General features: G+C 36.1%; 1 protein-coding gene across 1 annotated transcript in view; it reads right to left on the bottom strand.

The window, feature by feature from the left end:
* The window catches only part of LOC124404918 (epithelial discoidin domain-containing receptor 1-like), an 86,940-nt gene extending 69,023 nt beyond the window's left edge, over nt 1-17,917 (bottom strand). The window contains exon 1 of the mRNA XM_046879412.1: nt 17,814-17,917. The gene's annotated coding sequence lies outside the window, so the exon portion shown is untranslated. The remainder of the gene's footprint in view (nt 1-17,813) is intronic.
* Between the last annotated feature and the right edge of the window lie 2,760 nt (nt 17,918-20,677).

Raw genomic sequence — 20,677 nt, 5'->3', positions numbered from 1 at the left:
AAACTTTTGCGGATACTAATATTCAAATGAATTGGCAAATGCATAACGAATGGGAAAATCTGAAAGGTGACCCTTAAAAATAGGCGGAAACATTTAGTGACTTTTTAGTGACTTTTTTTTTTACTGAAATTCAAACCACTGTTAAGAATTCGATAATGTCTGATAAATGAAAATCTGAATCAATCGGCATATTTATTCATTTATTTATTTATATAAATTGTAATCAAAACTGGAAATGAAATTTTTTTTAATCCGGTAGTTCGACGTTTTCTCCTGATAAATAAATCTTCGAATCACGAGTAGCGCCGTAGTTTGAGGTTAGTAACGTTATCGTATCGAAGTATAGGGGAAAAAAAATCACTAGATTCTAGTGTTTTGATTCATTACGGTTGACTGGATCTCTAGACCATTTCAAAAATCTCGAAACAACGTTTATTCCTCGGCAGGAATCGTTAGGATAACCTTACTAACTTCAATATGATTCACGTGTGCTTCGCAAGCAGCCAACATCATAAATATTACGAATGCGCGTAGAATCGGTGCAGGAACTGAGAGCGGCTGCATATGGCAATATCCTTGCAAATTCAATCGTGTAGAGTGATAGACAAACACGTGCACGCATATGTTCGGAATGTAATATCGTTGGAATAGCTGGTGTTTTGGGGATATTGTTTGGATGACATTCGGACCGGCTTGCTGCATGCCATTCATATATCTACATATTCATATATTCATATATTCCACGTAAAATCGGACGGTTAGAGAAATTTTGATTTTTGAATTTTTCGGTTTTTTTATATTCTTTAGTAGGTACCCTTAAAGAGAGTTTTTCTGATAAATTTTGAGACTTTTTCTGATTACTTGATAAAAAAGGTATCAATTTTCCAAAACAAACGAAAGTTACACGCACTTTCAAAAACACGATTTAAAATTTTCAACAAACTGAAAAATCTCAATCAAAAACACTTTGAATATGTTTGTTGTATATTTTTTCTGTAAATGCCATCTAAAAACAATGATTTAGAAAGAAGATCTTCAATTTGAACCATTATTAAGAAAGTTGTGAACAAAAAATCAAAAAAGAGTGATTTTTTTAAATATTTGATATTTTTTTTAACAAGTAATCAAAAAAAATCATCAAATTTATCAGAGAGGCTCTTACTAGGGATACTAAAGAATATCAAATAATTGAGGAAATCAAAAATAAAAAATTTTCAAGCCGCCTGATTCGACGTGGAACGCCCCATATATATATATATATATATATATATATGTGTATCGGGGTTGGCATGGTCTCTTTAGTTCCGGAGATTCGGAGGGAACGAAATACGTCCGTCTCATCTCGCATCCCACGCAAATCTGTAGAAACCCCGTCAATTTCTTAAACTGCATACCTGCTACCGCCGTTTTCATTACTTAAAAACCTCCCAGCAAGTGTTCACCCGGATCGGTATTCAGGAAATACTCGCTTTTTCACCCCTGACTCATTCTCCCTTATCACTACACTCCGATGTGGTCTCTCATCGTACGAGATTCGAAATTCGAATATTCGAAATGGCGGATTCAACAAGTTATATGATTTTAATAAAACATTAAGCTACATCGTTTTTGGGTTCACTAATTACGAATCCGAACTCGAAATTCGAAAACTCACCAGCGTGAATTGAACGATTAAACGACACAAAGTTAAAACCTAATTTTCATTCCTTTTTTTATAACCAGTAGACACGTGAAGCGATTATTTTATAAAATCCTAGCATATAAGGTAAGTAAGTGTAGTAGAATTTATAGCAAATGAATCAATTTTTCATAACACGACGGAACATTCTTTGACAAAAAAAAAAAAAAACTTTCATCACGACGAGATTGAGAAAAGTTTAACTAATTTCTTTCATCTCCATCGAACATCTCAGCAGTTTGTAATATCCTGATAGATGAAATAGAGCTGGCTGCAACGCACTGCGATTACAAGCGATAAGGAAGATCGAGAGGATTGTCGTTGTCGGACAGAATGTGTGTCAGGAGAGCATCCCCAGCGAGGGGTGAAGGTGGTAGGTGGTAGAAGGTGAGGTGAGGTACATACGTAGACGTACACACGAACCCTGCACGTATCGCATGGCGGAAGGGGAGAGCCCCGCTGCCGCGCTGGGAGGAAATCCAATATCGGTGATATTTTATTAGATCTAATATTAATTCCTTCATAAATCTGATCAGCACAATGGAGAAGGCTTGCCAGATTTATTGCCGGTTTGGTACGCGGGCATGTATGGCAGGTATGACGATAGTTTCACGCTGTAGAGGATACATCGAGTTCGTTTTTGAAAGAGAGAGAGAAAGATAGATATTTTTTATTACATCCATAGCAATATTGGACAATTACATAAAGACAGTAAATTAATTCAGAAGCAGGAAGAACAAAATAAAGACAGAGAAAGCAAAGAGAAAGAGAAAGAAAGAGAGAGAGAGAGAGATATGCGGGGGGATGAGGGTCCACAGTTCGGATCTGATGACGTGGATGAGTACCTCGTGTAACACAATGCAACCCCTGCCTCCTCCTTCTCTATGACCACCCCGGCAGATGTGCAATCCTCAATAAAATCCTACAATGCACTGGTACATATTGCTTCGCGTCAGTGTGTAATATGAACATGCACCGGCAGCCTAGTAACAATCGCGTGTTAGACGCAAAATCTGTGTATACCCATGGTATACATATATATTATATATATATATATATATGTATATTAGGGTGGCGCAAAAAAACCGACTATTTTTTTTTTTTTTTTGAGTCTCGTGTGACAAAATGTTAGTTTTTGATGTTTTAAGAGCCCACTCCGAAGGATAGCTCAGAAAAAAAAATTTTTAAGAGGTCGCTCCAAATTTTTTAAAATATCAAAAATCGTCAAAAAATTAAATTAAAAAAAAATTGTATTTTCAGTATTTTGTTTGATTTTTAATTCATGTCGTGGTGTATTGTTATCGATTCTTTCTTACTTAATTGAAGAAAAAAAATGTATGAAATTTTTGTATGAATATTAAAATGTCGCTCGAAAAGATCTAAAGAAATGCAACAAAAGATTGAAAAAAAATTATGAGCGACCTTTCAAAATTCAAATTTTGAACTTCAACTTTCGGAAACTTATTTTTTTTTTTTTGTCTATAAAATTATACCGTAACGAGAAAAGAAATTAAAGAAAAACAAAAAATCGATTTTTGACGCTTTCTGACGCTTTAAAAAATGTGGAGTGACCTCTTAAAACATCAAAAACTAACATTTTGTCACACGAGACTCAAAAAAAAAAAAAAAAAAAATAGTCGGTTTATTTGCGCCACCCTAATATATATATATATATATACACAATATGCTGTGATGTTACGCCGTATACGAATTAATCGAGGAATGACGTGCCTGGCAAAGTGTTTCAATTTTATATGCAAGTAGTATAACGGCTCTGTTTTTATTCTTATGTCATTACATCCTTTTCTTTCGTTTATTTTTCCTTTTTTAAACTCGAATTTTCATCAATCGAGGACTGAAAATTATTTCGCAATCGAGATTTTGGTGATTGAGAAAAATCGTGGTGGGTGTGACACGTATGTGCGTTGACTGACGTTGTTATACGATTGGAGAGAATTGACGTTAGAGAGTGACGACGAATACAGGTTTTCGCATTGTGATAATTATTTTGAGGACGATTACGGGCTGAAGATGTTCGTGTATTATCAGTGAATTGTTTATTATTCGTTAGGTAGAGTAAACTTGATAAGTAATTCAAAACAAAGCTCGAGAAGCTCGCAGTTGAATTGAGGGATGTGATGAAGGGGTGATAACCGTGAGAATCGAGACGCGGAGTCTCGTCTGCACGTCATGTTTGTTGTTTTGAGTTTGATCTGCGGAGCGAGGAGGGCTAAATAGGGATGAAACGAGAACTTGGAAGAGCAGAAAGGCGGAAGTGAGTGAGTGAGTAAGTAAGTAAGTAAGCGAAGCAAGGAAGCAAGGAAGCAAGGAAGGAATGAAGTTGAGTATATATTTACAAGGGAATTAGGAAGGAAGTTGGAACGGAAAGATAGAAAGAGAAGGACAGATATATGCAGCAGCAAGTCGTATTACAAGTTTCTTCGTCACAAACAGAAGCTTTCGACTCGTCGTCTTCATCGCACAGCTTCTTTGGTTTCTTTGTTCGTTTCGGCTGGGTTAAATTGTTAATAAGACACCGTAACAAAGCCGAGTATGTATACATATACCTCATACCTTTATATATATATATATATATATGGGGCATTCCAAGTGAAATAGAGGAGTCATTTGCCTCATGTCATCAGATCCTTGCATAACTTTTCCCCCCCCCCCCCAATGATTCCACTTCATAAGAAGGCTAATTTTTGTTAAAAATTTTCCTTCAAGTAATGCGAACATTTTTGTTTTTTGTGCAAAAAAAGGTTTAACTGAAAAAATATCATTTTATATGAATTTTTCCCACAGATTCTGGATCAAAAATAAGTAATATCTATCATAATTAAAAAGTGTGCTGCGACTGTCTCGTATTTTGTTATACATTTTTTGTTTAGTTTCCAAAAAAAAAAAAAAAAAAAAAAAGAGTTTAAAAATGAAATCCTAATAATCCTTACAGAAGCTTAAAAAAAAATTAAGACTCCTTCTGAACTGGAATCAATACGAAAAAAAATGTTATGCAAGGATCTGATGACATGAGGCTAATGATTTCTCGATTTCACTTGGAATGCCCCATATGTATATATATATATATATATGTATGTTTATGTATATTACACACCTAAGAAAACGTTCCTCTTTTTATCTTCGTCAAAGTTTCTCTGCGTCGAATCTTTCGAAAAAGGTCCTGGGTGGTTATAAATATGTAAGGTAACATGGAGACAGAGGCTTGATGGCCGGTGCACGATAAAATATTAAGGCAATATTGGGGCGTCGGCTGGCCTTTCGAAGAAGACGGTGACACTGCACCGTTTCATCCGTTGAGTATTTTTTTTTTTTTTTTTACCTTCAATATAGGAGCGCGGAACTTCGAGAGTCCAAGTTAGCGATGGGCACTGAGTTAAAAATAATCGATGCATCGATTAATCGAATGTAACAGAAGAAAAAAAAAAAATAATAATAATAATAAAAACATAAATAATCGATCCTCACTCGACTGAATGGGTAAAAATTAATCGATTGTTTGGCAAATTATTATTATTATTTTTTTTTCTTGTTTCTTTTTTTTGGAAACGGTGCTTTTGAAACCGAAATTTCGTACATTTCTGTACGCAGTCTTGATGGCGGAAAGATTTTTTTGAACAGTTTCGTTGGAAATATTTTTCAATTTCAGGTGCGTAAAATTTTCATTTCTTATCTTTTACTTATTATATGAAATAGTTACCGACAGTTTTTTCGACAAATAGATACTTTTTCTAAACAAACGATCATGTTTTTCCCACTTTATATACATATATATATATATATATATATATGTACATATTAGTTGTCTAATGTTTTTTTTTTTTTTTTTTTAATTTACACAATTTTTTTTACCAACTCTTCATTGAAAACTCTCTTTTCCATTTCGCTGCCAAGTCTTTTCAGTATTCACATATTTTCGACTCCACCGTTTTTGAGATGCTTGAATTGCGGAAAAAAGTAACAGACTTTTGCCTTTTTTGACGATGATTGAAGAGTATCGCAAAAAAAAAAAAAACTGTCTTTTTCCGGGCTTGTTTTGAAAGAAGCTGTACCGGCTCCTTTGGGATATCCGAACGCCTGTTTCGAGCACCCGATAAAGCTCCCCCCGTGCAAGCTTTCCTTCGCCCCTGGAGGGCGTGTCTACCCGTAACGTCGACGGCATCCCATATTCCTCAGATGTCAAAATAAATTGTTTATTTTAAATTTCTTTAATTCACCGCCCCCGCCGTAGGGGTGGGTGCGTGGGTGGGGGTGGACTGAAAGTGAACCTGTATACCTGTACATATATACGTATACATTCTACAATATACAGGGAGCAACGTTTGCAGCATCCCCGGGAACTGAATAATATAACGAATTTATTCCACCCGAAAAAAGCTCCAGGGATTAATTTACTTTTTTCCGTTACTTTTATCACCGCTCTCTTCGTTTTCTCCCACCTCTCTCCTCCCAGCTCCCGTCATTTCTACTCTTCGCTTCTCGTTCCCTTTTTTTTTTTTTTTTTTTTTTTTTTTTTTTTTTTTTTTTTTTTTTTCTCCACCATCCGCGTCGCTGACAGGCATTAAAAATACAAACCCTGAAAAAGGGCTTTGCGATTTTCACATCGATACGGAATCGATTCTTTTCGAGAGAATAAATTATTATTATCGATTCTTAAGGATCTGTGTGAATAATGATTGGTAGGTAATATTGAAATCAGCACGTATACAATATAATATTACGTTATGAATGATTAATTAATGGAGAATAATTAACGAGATGAGGTGTGTGAAAGTAGATAGTAAAAATCCAGTGAATCAAAAGAAAAAAAAAAAAAAAAAAAAAAAAAAAACGCAATGTCTCTGCGACAAATATATATTTTACAAAATTTTACACGATATTCGATATCATAATTGCAAAACACGTGAAAATTTCAGTTTCAGAGTGAAATTTCATTCGGTATTCCCATTATCAGAAGCCATTCATTAATTACCCAAGTCCCAAGGGTCCCAAGGGGCAGGTGGGAGGGGGTGGGTTTAAAAAATGTATACATGACCTTATCCCGGGGGAAGAGGAGGGGGAAGGGGGGAGGGGGGGGAGGGAGTAAAAGTAATTTTTAAGTAATATTTTAATATAAGTCGGAATGATTGAAGCTAGCTTGAAGCATAAGCTTGAAGGATCGATTCAGCCGAGATCGAAATTTCGAATCGATTAGATCGAGATAGAATATATTAATTTCTATCTAAAGTATAGGAAAAGAATCTGAAATCGAGACTGGGTAAAAAAAATCTCACCAACTTAATTCCTCGTTTTAAAACGTTATATTTATCAAAGCTATTTGGTAAATGCAGCAGGTGGATCAAGAGTGGAGGAATTTAATTTCGAGATACTTTTGCGAGCTTAAGTCTTTGCAAGAAAACTGTGAGAAGTCAAGGTGGCGGATTTTCTTTGTCGAATTAAAATTTTTACGACCTTCTTTTACGGCCTGCATCACGAATGCAATGTTAGTTGAACCGAGTTGAAGTCTTGAAGTTCAAGTCACGTGTTCTAACAAGCGAGAAAAAAAATTCTGACCCCTTTGTTTTCCCTCCTTATTTTCTATTTTCATTTCATAAAAAAAATCTGCAATTATCCAAATTTCAAAATTGCCAAGAATGACGAAAAATAATCGATAATTTTTTTAAGACCGATTAATCGGGTTTTTAATTGATTATTTTTCAAACTAGATCATATTTATTCATCGCTAGGCTTAGGTTTCACCCGAAATCAATCAACGCAATATGCAATAAGACACGTATAAAGAAAAAAAAGTTAAGAGGTCGTCCGAAATTTTTTAAAACGTCAAAAATCGTAAAAAAATTATATTTTCAGTATTTTGTTTGATTTTTAATTCATTTCGTGGTGTATTGTTATCGATTTTTTCTTACTAAATTGAAGAAAAAAAATCGATGATATTTTAATACGAATATTAAAAGGTCGCTCGAAAAGATCTAAAGAAATGCACCAAAAAATTGAAAAAAAATTATGAGCGACCTTTCAAAATTCAAATTTTGAACTTCAACTTTCGGAAACTTATTTTTTTTTTTCTATAAAATTATACCGTAACGAGAAAAGAATTGAAAAAAAAAATCGATTTTTGACGATTTCTGACGTTTTAAAAAATGTGGAGCAACCTCTTAAAATTTTTTCTTTGAATTGTCCTTTAGAGTGAGCTCTTAAAACATCAAAAACTAACATTTTGTCACACGAGACTCAAAAACAAAAAAAAATATTCGGTTTTTTTGCGCCACCCTAATATATATATATATATAGGGGGTTAAATATCCCGGAGGCGATTGCAGGGGGTGAGAAGCTCCCGCGGGATTCTGTGTCGCGTGTCGCGGGCCGAGAGATCGAGATGACTGGTGCAGCGGAATTTCCACCCCCGGAATTTCGATCACGCCTCTAATCGGTCCAATTTGCATACCCGGTATATTACGTAGAAAATGCGGTAATCCAGTTATCTGTATTATTATTTTATACACAAGTCGGTGTAAAAATCGTCGATATTTATTTATGCCACGGTATAACGACGCGGCAAATATAGAACATTATGAATCCGCAGTAGTCCAGGGTGTCCAGTATTCATGGAAATTATGGAATCAGGGAATTTTTTCAGGGAATTTAATATCCCCTGGAAAAAAGCTAGAAATCTCAGGAAATTTCATGTCGTATCTGGAATATATTAATTTTCATCCTGGGTTCGTAAAAATTTAGCTATTTGGTGAGAGTAAAAAAATATTTTCTTCCAACTTTCAGGCAATGGTCATGAACCAAGCTCTGACTTCTTAGAAATTGCACGTTCTAGCCAATTCTTACAAATTTGTCTCGATTTTATTTGTAAATTCTACCTCTACAGAGACCAAAATTTGTGAAAAAAAATCAGAGCAAAGCAAAACGAGACCAAAAAACAAGAAACAAAAAGAAAAAAAAAAAATTGCTTAAAGAAAGTAAAAAATCGAATGAACGCGATCTTCCATCAATAACTTAGAAATGCTCATCTTTTCACAGAATCTTTCATTCGAATCTTTCTAATCAAACTTTTCATATGATTGCGACTACGGTGTAAACAATCGCGAATTACTTATCTTCCCTAAGACACCCTAACAATAAAGCATACCTATAAAAATAATTCTATATATACATTATTTTTTCCACTCCATCATCCCTTAATTAATTATCATTAAAAAAAGGCTTCTTTTTCCACAAGTTTCAAATCATCGGCAAACGTTTTCATTCGTATTTTATTCATACCTCTATGCATGTATGCATGTATGCATGTATGTACATATGTACGTACCTACCAGGCACATGTGTAATACATATTCCAGCCCAATAACCGAGCGAGCTTTCATTATGCATATAATACTATATATGTATCATATATATACATACAAACAGTGATTCTCCAGGGTTTTTTGAAGACACAAAGAGCATGGGGTTGAGGGGGAGGGGGTGGGGGTGGGGGCGGAAAGGAGAAGACGATGTGATTGTACGCCAAGTTTCTTTTGACGTGAAATTAATAATAAAAATGAGGTTTGGACGGTGGTGAGGGTTGAGGGAGAGCGGCGGGTGGGGGGTGGGGGGGGGGGGGGGGGGAGCGTAGAAAGCGGGGTAGGAATTCTCCATGCGTGTAATAATATTCTTGGGAGCAACTGGAATTAAAAGACGACTATACACGCGAGGTTCCTCCTTCCCCCTTGGTTACCGTTTCTCCACAGGACATCGTTTATAATCCGTGTCTCGCAATTCTCTTTGCAGGTACATTTCACTTGTTGTACAATCTTTTCTGATGCAGATTGTCTTGTATAATAATACTTTATATAATGTAAAAGGTAGATGGGATATCATGAGTTTATCTTTGATGTCGATATATTTAATAATTAGGGTTTTTTTTTTGTGTTGTGAAATTTTCAAAAATATACTTCATCTCCTGGCTTTATGTATATACGGTATTCCACGACGACTCGACCAGTGTTAAGACTCTACCATCTCAAAATCGTTTTATGTTTTTATCTAACATTCTGTTCGGTAAAAAACGCGACCAGAATTTTTTTCAAATTTTTTTACTCAACTGTTTATTTTTTGAAATTATTTTTTGAAATCTGAAAAAATTCTCAAAAATCCAGTAAACGACACAAAACAACCCCCCCCCCCCCCCCCCCCCCCCCGCTGAGAAAAACGCAAGCCGAATTGTTTTCTATTTTTTTTTATCATCTGATTCGGAATTTTGAAATTTTTAAACCCAAAATTAATACCGGATCAAATCGTAAGCTTCAAATGAGGGTCAATTTACTAGTAAATGTTCGGTTTCACCAATTCGATGATGCGACACTCAGTTAATAAAGATAATTTTGGGTTTAAGAATTTCAAAATTCCGAATTAGGTGGTAAAGAAAAAGAAAAAAATTTTGGTCCACGTTTTTCCCAACAGGAGAGTGTTTTGTGTCAGTCACTGGATTATTGAGAATTTTTTCAGATTTTAAAAAATAGGCATTTGCAATCGACTGGAAATATTTCAAAAAAAAAAAAAAAAAAAACGACTGAGTAAAAAAATTTGAAAAAAATTCAGGTCTCGTTTTTTACCGAGCAGAATCTTAGAAAAAACATGAAGACGTGGAATAGCCCATATATAAATGTATTCAAGAGTTTTATGCATTTTCATACATTCAAACGGCACGTATTAAAAAAATTTTCATTGATAAAATAATAAATGCTCGAAAGTTTATAACGCTTTTTAACTCATGTAACGTGAATGAATAATAAATAAATTGAAGATATAATCTCTTAAATTAAATTATATATAATCATATCCAACATATTGACTTGCAAGAATTATGCATGAACATTGCGTGAAATCAAATGCCGAATCGAAATTTTCACATTTCAAAAATTATCCACTCGACCAGTAAGTCGTATAGTAAATACATGCATACATTTAGAACGAAGTTTTTGTCTCGATGTCAGTCCATCAAGCGCAGAACAAGTTAATTAAATTCTACGCTCTTCATGCCCGGGACGAGTTTGCAAAGGACTTGACGTTTCTGCACAATGCCGACCGGCATGATGTGCTGCTGCTGTTGCTGCTGTTGCTGCTGCTGTTGCTGCTGCTGCTGCTGCTGCTGCTGCAGAGTATGGGGTTGAGAAACCAACCCAAGTTGTTAATTAGACTCACAATGAATGGCACTACATTCATCCGAAAACACTCGAAGCTTCAACTCTGCATCAACGCCGCATTCCGGCACTCGGAGTTAAACGGGTAGACAAGTATTGGGTGTTTCATAATTTCACAACGATTCTACACATTAACAGTATAATCACGAGTCATTCGAACGCTGGGGGGCTAACCCGAAAGTTCAGGCATTTGTGGATTTTTTTTTTGTTGGTTTTTTTCTTTGTTCCAAGAGTCTCGAGGAAAACAAAAAATTGATTTTTTTTTTTTTACTCCTGGAAATCGGGTAACGAGATATTCAAAATTTACGCGCCAAATTTTATAAAATTAAACCATGCTTCGTAGAAAATTCTTCCCCTTCGCCGGAGGGTTAATAAGTTTCTGAACGGAATGTTAATAATTTAGGATAGTGAAAAATGGCATCGATCGATATAAAAATTTGATAAGGGGTTATTCATTATTTATGCAAAAAATGATTTTAGCCGTTTTTCATCCCCTCTCTCCCCCCATGTAAAAACACATAAGATTTTTTCGACTCCCCCCTCCCACTTCTCACCTAAGATTATACCGAAAGTTTTCATTTGTAAGCTTCAAACTGTGCAAAAAAAAAAAATTCATTACAAAATTAAAATTTTTACAACAACAACGTATAAATGAAATTGTATATTAAAAATGAAAAATGTACAGATTTTTTAAACCCCCCCCCCCCCCATCCTCCATCCTCCTTAGAACCCTCAGGTAATTAATAATTGACCCCAAAAATACAATCTCTTTTGTTGAAAGCACTTTTTGAATAGAAATAAAAATAAAAAATCTATCAAAAAAAAAAAAAAGATCTTCGATATCATCCGAGAATAAAAAACATCCTCGTCACTTTTCAACCTGCAATACGAAGAAATGAAAATTTTTACCGCCTAGAGTAAAGAAAAAACGTGCGAGTGAAAATAATATTTCAATTAATAATAAATAATTCCTCTTTAAAAACAAAAAAAAAAAATTGTTATACCTACCAATGTACGTGTATAAAGTCATTACCATCACTCGGTACAACAGGGGTTCAAATCGAGAAGAGGGAAGGGGGTGGGGGGGGGGGGGGGGATCACCCCCGGGGTTTTGGGGCGATTGATTGATACACGTCGGTGTTATGAAATACCTGTACTTTGGTCTCATCCCTCCACCCCTCACCCCTCGCCCCTCACCTCTCGCCCCTCACCCCTCACCCCTCGACTAGCTCGCGGCTAAAATACTCCCGAGGGAACCAGGTGAAAGTGTGGGTGAAAGGGGGTGCAGGTTTTGCCTTTGCACGACTTTACTGACTGCGGCGTCAGGTTATGTTTGTGTTTTTCAACCCCTTGGATATTACACCTGTATACCTATGTATACCTACATCATATTTGTACGCAGTGGATTCACGTGTAACCCACATCCATAGAATCGGGTTACTGCTCCTGCAGGATGCAGTGTCGGTGCCTCTGGGTGGGTACACGTTCCGGTAATTGAGCTACGGGCAAAAGGATGTAATGCTCGATTCGCTCGACAATTTTTCACTTTTATCTTTTTTTTTTTTTTTTTTTTTTTTTGATTTTTTTTAACTTCCCCAATTTTTCTGGTTACAGAGAAAAAATTGGAAGTTTTTATTTGAACGAAAGAGCGTTAAAGTGAAAAGTTGATTTTTCACTGGATATCGACGTTTTGGAATTTGGAGAATTAGTTTCAATCGGTTTTTAGGATTTTAAGGGTTTTAGGCTGATTGGGTTTTGGGTTTTATCGGTTAAGTACTTTTTTAATTATTTAAATAAGAAAAGCTTGGAAAATTAAATACAAGTCATGATATGTTTAGAATGGATTAATGGATTTGAATGAAAGTTTGTACCGCGAGGTTTTTTGCGTCGTTAGTAACGAGTCTGAGATCAGAATACCGAAATTTAAATTTAACGTATTCGATAAGCTGAAAGAAAGTAACCAAAAACATTTGGATTTTCATGAAAATTAATTATCATCAGTTTGTCGAGTAGCTCATCACGAATTTGAAGTCAGATTGCGAAATCGAAAATGGCGATTCAATATGGTGGAAAAAAATCCAAAAATTTTCCGAATTTGGTCAAAATTAACCGATAACGAATCCAAGATTAGAGACTTGGAAATTTTTTAATGGTGGATTGATTGTAATGTTTGAAAAAAAAAAAAAAAAAATTCTCATATCTTCAACTAATATATACGAAGGCTTTAAAATCGTTAATCACGAATCTGAATTAGTAGTTCTGTTATATATAAAATCCTGCAATTTTTCATACATTTTTTTTTTTTTTTTTAACACCGACATATATGTATAACAAATAAAACTATTAACAATTAAAGTTTATAAATTTACAAATCGATTTCCTCAAAGCTTATAAAATTCATGTGTCGGTTTAATTATGCGATAAACACCGAATCACTATTGTTATCATTGTCGTTAATTACCGATGAATATGAACATCAATTCTCTGATCAAACCAGCGTTTGCGGCAATTCAACGTTTGATCGTGTAAACATAGTATATTACATTGCAAACAAAACACGAACTGTTCGAAAGATTTAAATGAATCATTGCGGTTATCTCGCTTATTTGTTTCGCTCTGCGTGATGTGTATCGCATGAAATAAAAAAAAAAAAAAAAAAAAAAAAAAAAAGTAGATCGGTACGAAGAGCGAAATCTCTGCAGATAAATGCAACGTTACACGATAATATGTGCGACATTACGAGCGTATGCACGTGTTGAAATAGATCGTTGATTATCAGCGCGTTCTAGGAACTCGAGTTTCTCAGACTTTTAATTTAAAAAAAAAATTTTATTCATCGGCTGTTCGAATAGGAATCGAGCGACGTTTGATTTACGATCGTATCTCAAATACCGCTACACGTCCCGTAAATTTTTCTCCCTTTTACTTTCTTCCCTTTTTCTTTTTCTTTCTATTTTTCGCCACGATCTTATAGGCTGCGCGATTAGACCGCAACGGCTTCGGTCAACCGCAACGTCGAGGAATCTGGAAGACAGAGGTTCCTTGTTTGCATATGCATATACCCATACGTATAAACGAAATGCATAAAAACGGCCATAAAAACACATAAGAACATTTGCATATGGATATTAGGGTGGATCTTGACAGTGTTTTTTTTTTATTTATTTTTTTTTTTCTTATTATTATTATTATTATTATTTTTATGGTCCCAGGTTTTAAATGCTTTGATATTAACGAAAAGAAAGAAAAATATTTCCCATCTTTGATTTCTCGAGAAAAATTTTTTAGCTTTTTGAAATTTTTTCATGTCCCCTTAAGAAAATAATGTTATTGCACTTTTTTTTTTTTTTTAACGTTAACGTTTCTATAATTATTACTATTACTATTATTTTACTCGTAACTTTTATCGTTTTTTCACTCAGCAAAAATCACCTTCAACAATAATTCGCCGATCAGAATATAGATGCGAAAGTTGGTCCGGCATGAAATTGCGAAAATTATGATTTTGCATGGCACGAATAAGCTCATTTGAAAAAAATCGAACTATTATTCTCTCAATTTTCCCAAAATCCCATCATACCGGTGGTTAAGCAAGTTTCGATTTGTACAAATTTTATTCTGCCAAAAAAAAAAATGCGGCAGAGCAAACAACGTAGATCATCTCGATCCCAGAGGGTATAATAATTTTCTATAATAAACTCGGGCTGACGACGGTTGTTTCCGAAATTCTATACCTATAGATATAAAATGTATACTTTGTACCTCGGTATGTATACATATATATCCTACTTTCAACGAAATCGGTTCCCTCAGGAGCGGTTATCTTATCGCCGCCGTGCCGATATCGCGCTGCGCCTGCTCGATCCTTCGCTTCTCTCATCCCTGCATCCTGAGAAAATATTTGCTAACCGTAGAGCCTGTCTCTCGATTCCATTCCGTTTCCCGTTTGCCTCTGTACGTAGGCGTAGGTAGGTAGGCATACATACATACATTCGTGGCTATAGCCAATTTTCCACCTACCCATCGACCATCGGGTATTCCATAGGTGGAACACCCATGTGGACACTGGACTACCCGGGAGGGAGAGAGAGAGAGAGAGAGAGAGAGAGAGTAAAGGGTGGACCATAAGGAGAGGAGGAGAATGTATTATAGATATTGATTAGGGTTGTGGTTGAAAAAAAAAAAATTTATAATTCAAAGTTGAGTAAATCTTAAGTTAAGGTTGAGAAAAGAAGATTCTAAAAGTTTCGATACTGTACGTATGGATATTAAGGGGTGGCGGGAGATTTTCGGAAAAGATAAAAAAAAAAATTTACTTTTTTGCTTTTCATAGACCTTGATCTTTTTTTTTTTTTTTCAGTTGTGTAACAATTCAAGAAAAAAAAAAAAAAAAAAAAAAAATCAAACCTTTGACAGATAAATCTGTTATTGAAAGTATTTTTTTTACTCAATATATTTCGATTTTTTTTATCATGGTATAATCAATGTAGCGTCAAGAAGAGAAAAAAAAAAAAAAAAATCGCATATCCTGGAAATTGATCTGTGTAAAAATTTTTTTTTAAGGAAACTTAGAATAAATAATTGACAAATCAAAACACATGAAACATTAAAAATGTTTGAGCAATAAGTATTTTTAATCTTAGATTTATTTCTCTGGCGTTTGATTTTTTTTTTTTTTTTGGTTTCGTTTTTTTTCTGAATCGTCACAAAATTTTAAGAGATCGAGATCTGAAGAAAAAAAAAAATTTACACATTTATTCAACAGGGGAAAAAGATGAAAGAAAAAAAATTTTAAAACAAAAAAAATGGTATAACAAATTTGTTATTTAAACCAAAATGAGAAAGAATTACAAGAACAATTTTTCTATTATCAGAAAGGATAAGAAAAGCCAGCAGAGACGACCCTCTTTGTGTATACGTGAATATTCGTACCCAACCCCCTCCCTCATCCCCCTCAGCGATAATTTCATCGTCATAGTTCAACATTTGTATAACATAACATGATTGATGAATCTCGATTCGCGTGAGAGGTTTTTGTGCTAATTTACCAACAACTTGCAGCGTCTTGGAAGCAGACTCGTGATTTAGGGGATGTTGAATGGTTTGGCTGGTATTTGCAGTGAAATTCAGGGTGATTAGGGGTTATCAAAACAGGGACAATGATACTGAGTGATAATCCATCCACCGATCTTCCAATGTTCGTCCCGCGCTAATGTTTCTATGCAAATTTCCTCTTTGACGATGAATTCGGTATTATTTCAGGCTCGATTCCACGAGTTTTCGATAAAACTCAACCTCTCGTCGTTAGCTTCAATACTATAGACGAGAGAAGTTAAATTTTGCCCTTTGATCGCTGTATATATAATATATTGAAAATCTATAACTTTAACATCTAATTCTCACTGTTAAAGATTTTTAAAATAAAAAACCACCCCCGATTTGAAATCCAGATTATTCATAAATCAACAGTAAAAATCATTCATGCTCAATCAATGATCTCACCGTCGTTCGACGGACTTCATAACGCAGGTGAATTCGATATATATATATATATATATATATATAGGTCATCGTATTCCGGGTCAGAGATCGCAAAAGCGAACAGAGATGGTCGTCATCCTTATCCTCGTTGTCGTCTTTGGAGTTGAAAGGCTCGCAGTAAACACGAGGCGGAAAACGAGGGTTGGGGGGGTGGGGGGGGGGGGGGGGGGGGGAAAGGAAAGCGACTCGAATAAACGAGGAAGGCGGCCACCTGTCAGTGGCGTGCTAAAGGAAGAGAGAGAGAGAGAGAGAGAGCTTTTCGGTAGGTACAAGGCTGCACAACCGCAGAGTCCCGCGGGTCTTATGAAAAGGGTTGGCAGCTGTATACGCTCCATAAATCAATCTGTCTGTGTATCCGGATCGCGTACTCAAATCCCCCCCTCCCCCCTCCCGCCCCCCGCGATCCCCAAGCCGCCATATTCGATCTACACAAACCCCCCAAAAACACCCAACTCCGCAGCACCCCCTAGCCGAGGATCTCAGCTTGGTCGTCACTTTGCCAAAACGCAGGAGAATAAGAATGAGAATGGGGATTAAGAAGATGAGTAAAAAAGAATAGAAGGAGATATGTCCGGGGTCACGTGGTTCGGAAGGAGTATCGAGAATGGCGGTCTCTAGATCCAAACCCACGTGGCGACGTCTTGGTCGCGACCTTCGGGAATCGCGGTAAACGACGTTTTCAAAGAGAAGAATTACGAAACGAAATAAATTAATAAAAAGTTAGTATTATCTGTTCTATTTAAGCAGAAATAACTGACTAACACTATAAAATTTGGATTTATCGTATAAGTTTGTTTTTTTGTTTCTTGACCAGCATTTTTTCGCAATCGATCGTCTCAGTCTCACGGATTTTTAACAACTATGGATTAACAAGAGAGAAAAGAAAAAAAAAAAAAAAAAAAAACGGGAATCAGCGAAAAGAAGAAAATCAAAAAACGACAGTCTTTCCTAAATGTTTCCTCGACAAAATTTCTCCTTTTAAACAAAACGGATCAGGTTACAAATATCAAGAATCGATTGTCACATGTTGGCGAAGATTTTTCCCGAGTTTGAAAGAAGAGAAGAAAAAAAAACAAAAAAACAAATGAAACAAGTGAACAATCGGAGGGACGAAAATCGCGAGATCGATGCGTGATAGCGGATCGAAAGGTTTATATACGGCATATTTTCCGGTCCGCCTGACGAAGTAGTAGCATCGGATGACGGGTCGGCCGTCGAGTAGAAGAGACGTGAAGAAAAAAAAAAAAAGTGTCAGTATAGAAGCGCGACAGGTTTCGAAGCGAGGATCACGTGACCGATACAAGTGGGTTGAAATTTTAGTCTCGTAGATAAACAAAGCAAGTGATAAACAAGAGAAAAGGGGGTTTCAATTAAATTCGACTCACCGTCGATGATGAGAAGCGGCAGATCCAGTCGGTCGATTTTCACTCACTGCTCAATTATTTACAACATCAATCCCACGAATACGACGAGTACATACATATACAACTTGAGAAACGAATGAGGGTGAAAAAAAGGTAGACGAAAAAAAAAAAAAAAGAAAAGAAGGAACGCGCGCAAAAAAAAAAAAAAAAAAAAAACCAAACAAAAACAAAACAATCGAAAATGAACTTGGAAGAAAAAAAAAAACACAAAAAAAACTCCACACGCGGTACTTTCACCGAGGATGATCCACGCGGATCTATCGATCTCGCGTATACTCGGTATCACCGCGTGCGCTTATCGAGCGCGTATTTAAAAGGCCGCAGACGTGCGACGTCGCGTCTGGTGGTTGCTTGGCTGCAGGCGGCGACGATCCTCTGCGAGAACCAATCCCCTCGCGACCCTGCGACAGACTGAAGCTCAACGAGACTCGACAGCGCCGCCGTGACCCGCGGCGACGCCGGAAACTAACGGCGCGATCCGACATCTGCGCATAGCTCTTAACGCTTATCCGAGCGGGTCGCGCGTCGAGGAGAAACCAGCGTCGCCTCGCGACCCACCCCCACCCCCACCCTCACCCTCAACCCCGCATCTCTTGTATTAGTATTTAGTAGCTTGCTGAATTGCCGCCCCCGCCCCCACCCCCGCCTTGCGAGTCTTCCGTCGTGACCCAACTCACCCTCGACGACGACGTCTTGCTCTCTTGTCGTCCTGCAGAGCTGTATAATGATCAATTTGACCGAGATACGAGTATGATAGGTGCGGATAGGCACTTGCAGGGAATTATATTGAACAACGTTCGACGCAAAAGCATCGAGTAAGGATATTTGTTTGGAGAAATTTTTTTTAACGACAATCGATCTTTCTTGTTAACTGATTTTGCAGACCATTCGGCAATTACGTAAGCATGATTTTAGACATTTTTAACCCCTTCTACCCCCCGTGTAAGAATACATAAGATTTCTTCGACTCTCTTTCACACTTGTTACCTAAGAATTTACCGAAAAGTTTTTTCATTTATAAGATTTAAAGTGTACAAATATAAACACATTAACGATTTTAAAAAACTTATTGTGAAATAAATTTTTTTTTACAATAATCATATATAAATGAATATGTATATTAAAAATGAAAAAATAAATCCCATATTTTGTCAAAAGTCTAAATAGAAATTTTTTCTAGCTTTTGAAACTGCCCTTTCATTTTCTGGGCGATTTTTGTTTCCCGAGACATTGCTGTACGGATATTTTGTCTCAATGGAAAATGTCTATCATGCACATTTCGACTTGTAAAATATTACGTAAGAATGGCTCCCCCCCCCCCCCCCCCCCCCCCCTTGGGACCATTAGGTATTCGATGAACGGCCGTAAATTAGTTGCAAGCTGATAAGGAGATGGAATCTGTTAAAATTTCTGCACTGTTGAAAATTATTGTGAATTTACTACAAATTTATTGTAAAAAAAATTCGTCAATTTACGATATCAGATTGCGAATTTGTAAATTCGGTGAAGCGATGTAAGTTACTTATTTAAGTATTTGTTTTAAATTTACAATGAAAATGAAACCCTCACGATAAAAAGTACTTATTTGTAAATTTATTGCAAATGGTGTTCTGAATAAAAAATGTCATCCGGTAGAGTAAAGTCAAACGATTTTCACTAGATTTTTTCTAAGCGATTCTAAACGAATCATTAATTCAAGAACTTTTGTTTATAATTTCGGTATTTTTGGTTCGTCTTGATAATTTTAAAAAGCTCTTCGTAGATCAAAATCAATACAATCCTATCTTGATAAATACTTGAGACTATTTGGTACTAAATTTAATAAAAAGTATCGATTTCTGCATATCTAATCTTCTTCAATAGCTGCAGGATGATTAGAAATCATAATTCCGTAGACAACGTTCAGAGTTCTGGAAATGTTTTTTACCAAACGTCTGACCCCCTTTCGATTATTATTTATATTCTAGTGATTTTTACTGAATTTCGTGAAAATTTTTAGTCCTCAATTTTCGCAATACTCTTAGACGCATTTCTCTTTGCAATTTATCTTCTCTCTCAAACACCCAGAGAGAGAGAGAATTTAGGTTAAACGCATTGATAAAATCGAATAACCGCGGTTGGCCGAACCTGGAAGAGAAGGGGGAGGTATTGGAAGTGAGAAGTGAGTTTCCGAGGTGATATTACAAAGGAAATCAGCGATTCGATCAAGCCGCGGGGAAGCTAATTCGAGTCTCAATCACCATTAATTGTCGGGGTTTCACGAATCGCGGATATCGAGTCGTCGATGAATTCGAAGTGATTAATCGGGTATTCGCACCGCGAATCCGGACAGCGACGAATAAATGTTCGCCTCTTTCTGATCCCCTTCTCTTCTTCCAATTTTCCCACTTCGAGCCGAGGAATGCGCTTCGCAAGTTCGTTCCGATTTAATCGCTTTTGGGATCTGGGGCACGGGAAAAGCTCGCTGCAAGCTCGGCAGTTCAGCGAGCGCGACTTCCGGTTGCTGGCAGAAACCACCGACTAGAAACCGAAGTTAATAGAGGAGGTTGGGGCAAAGTGGACGCCTTAAAATTTTTCATTTTTCAAAAAATTTCGGGGGTAAAGTATGATTCCTGAAATTTTTTAAATAACAAGGGATAAAATCAACTTTTTATTAAATATGAATTATTCGAAAACGATTTAAAAAGTGAAATAATTTTCTGAACGCGAATATCTGATCATTTTTTCTCGAGAAAGCTGTATAATAATTTAACATAATTGTTCACATGAAAACGAAAAATTTTATTTTGATTTTGTTCATTATTTTCTTAAGGGGTCCACTTTAC

This window comes from Diprion similis, chromosome 3 (genome assembly GCF_021155765.1).
Source record: "Diprion similis isolate iyDipSimi1 chromosome 3, iyDipSimi1.1, whole genome shotgun sequence".
NCBI classification, from domain to species: domain Eukaryota; kingdom Metazoa; phylum Arthropoda; class Insecta; order Hymenoptera; family Diprionidae; genus Diprion; species Diprion similis.
Note: the sequence above shows the minus strand (reverse complement) of the source record. Positions and strands in the feature narration are given on the sequence as shown.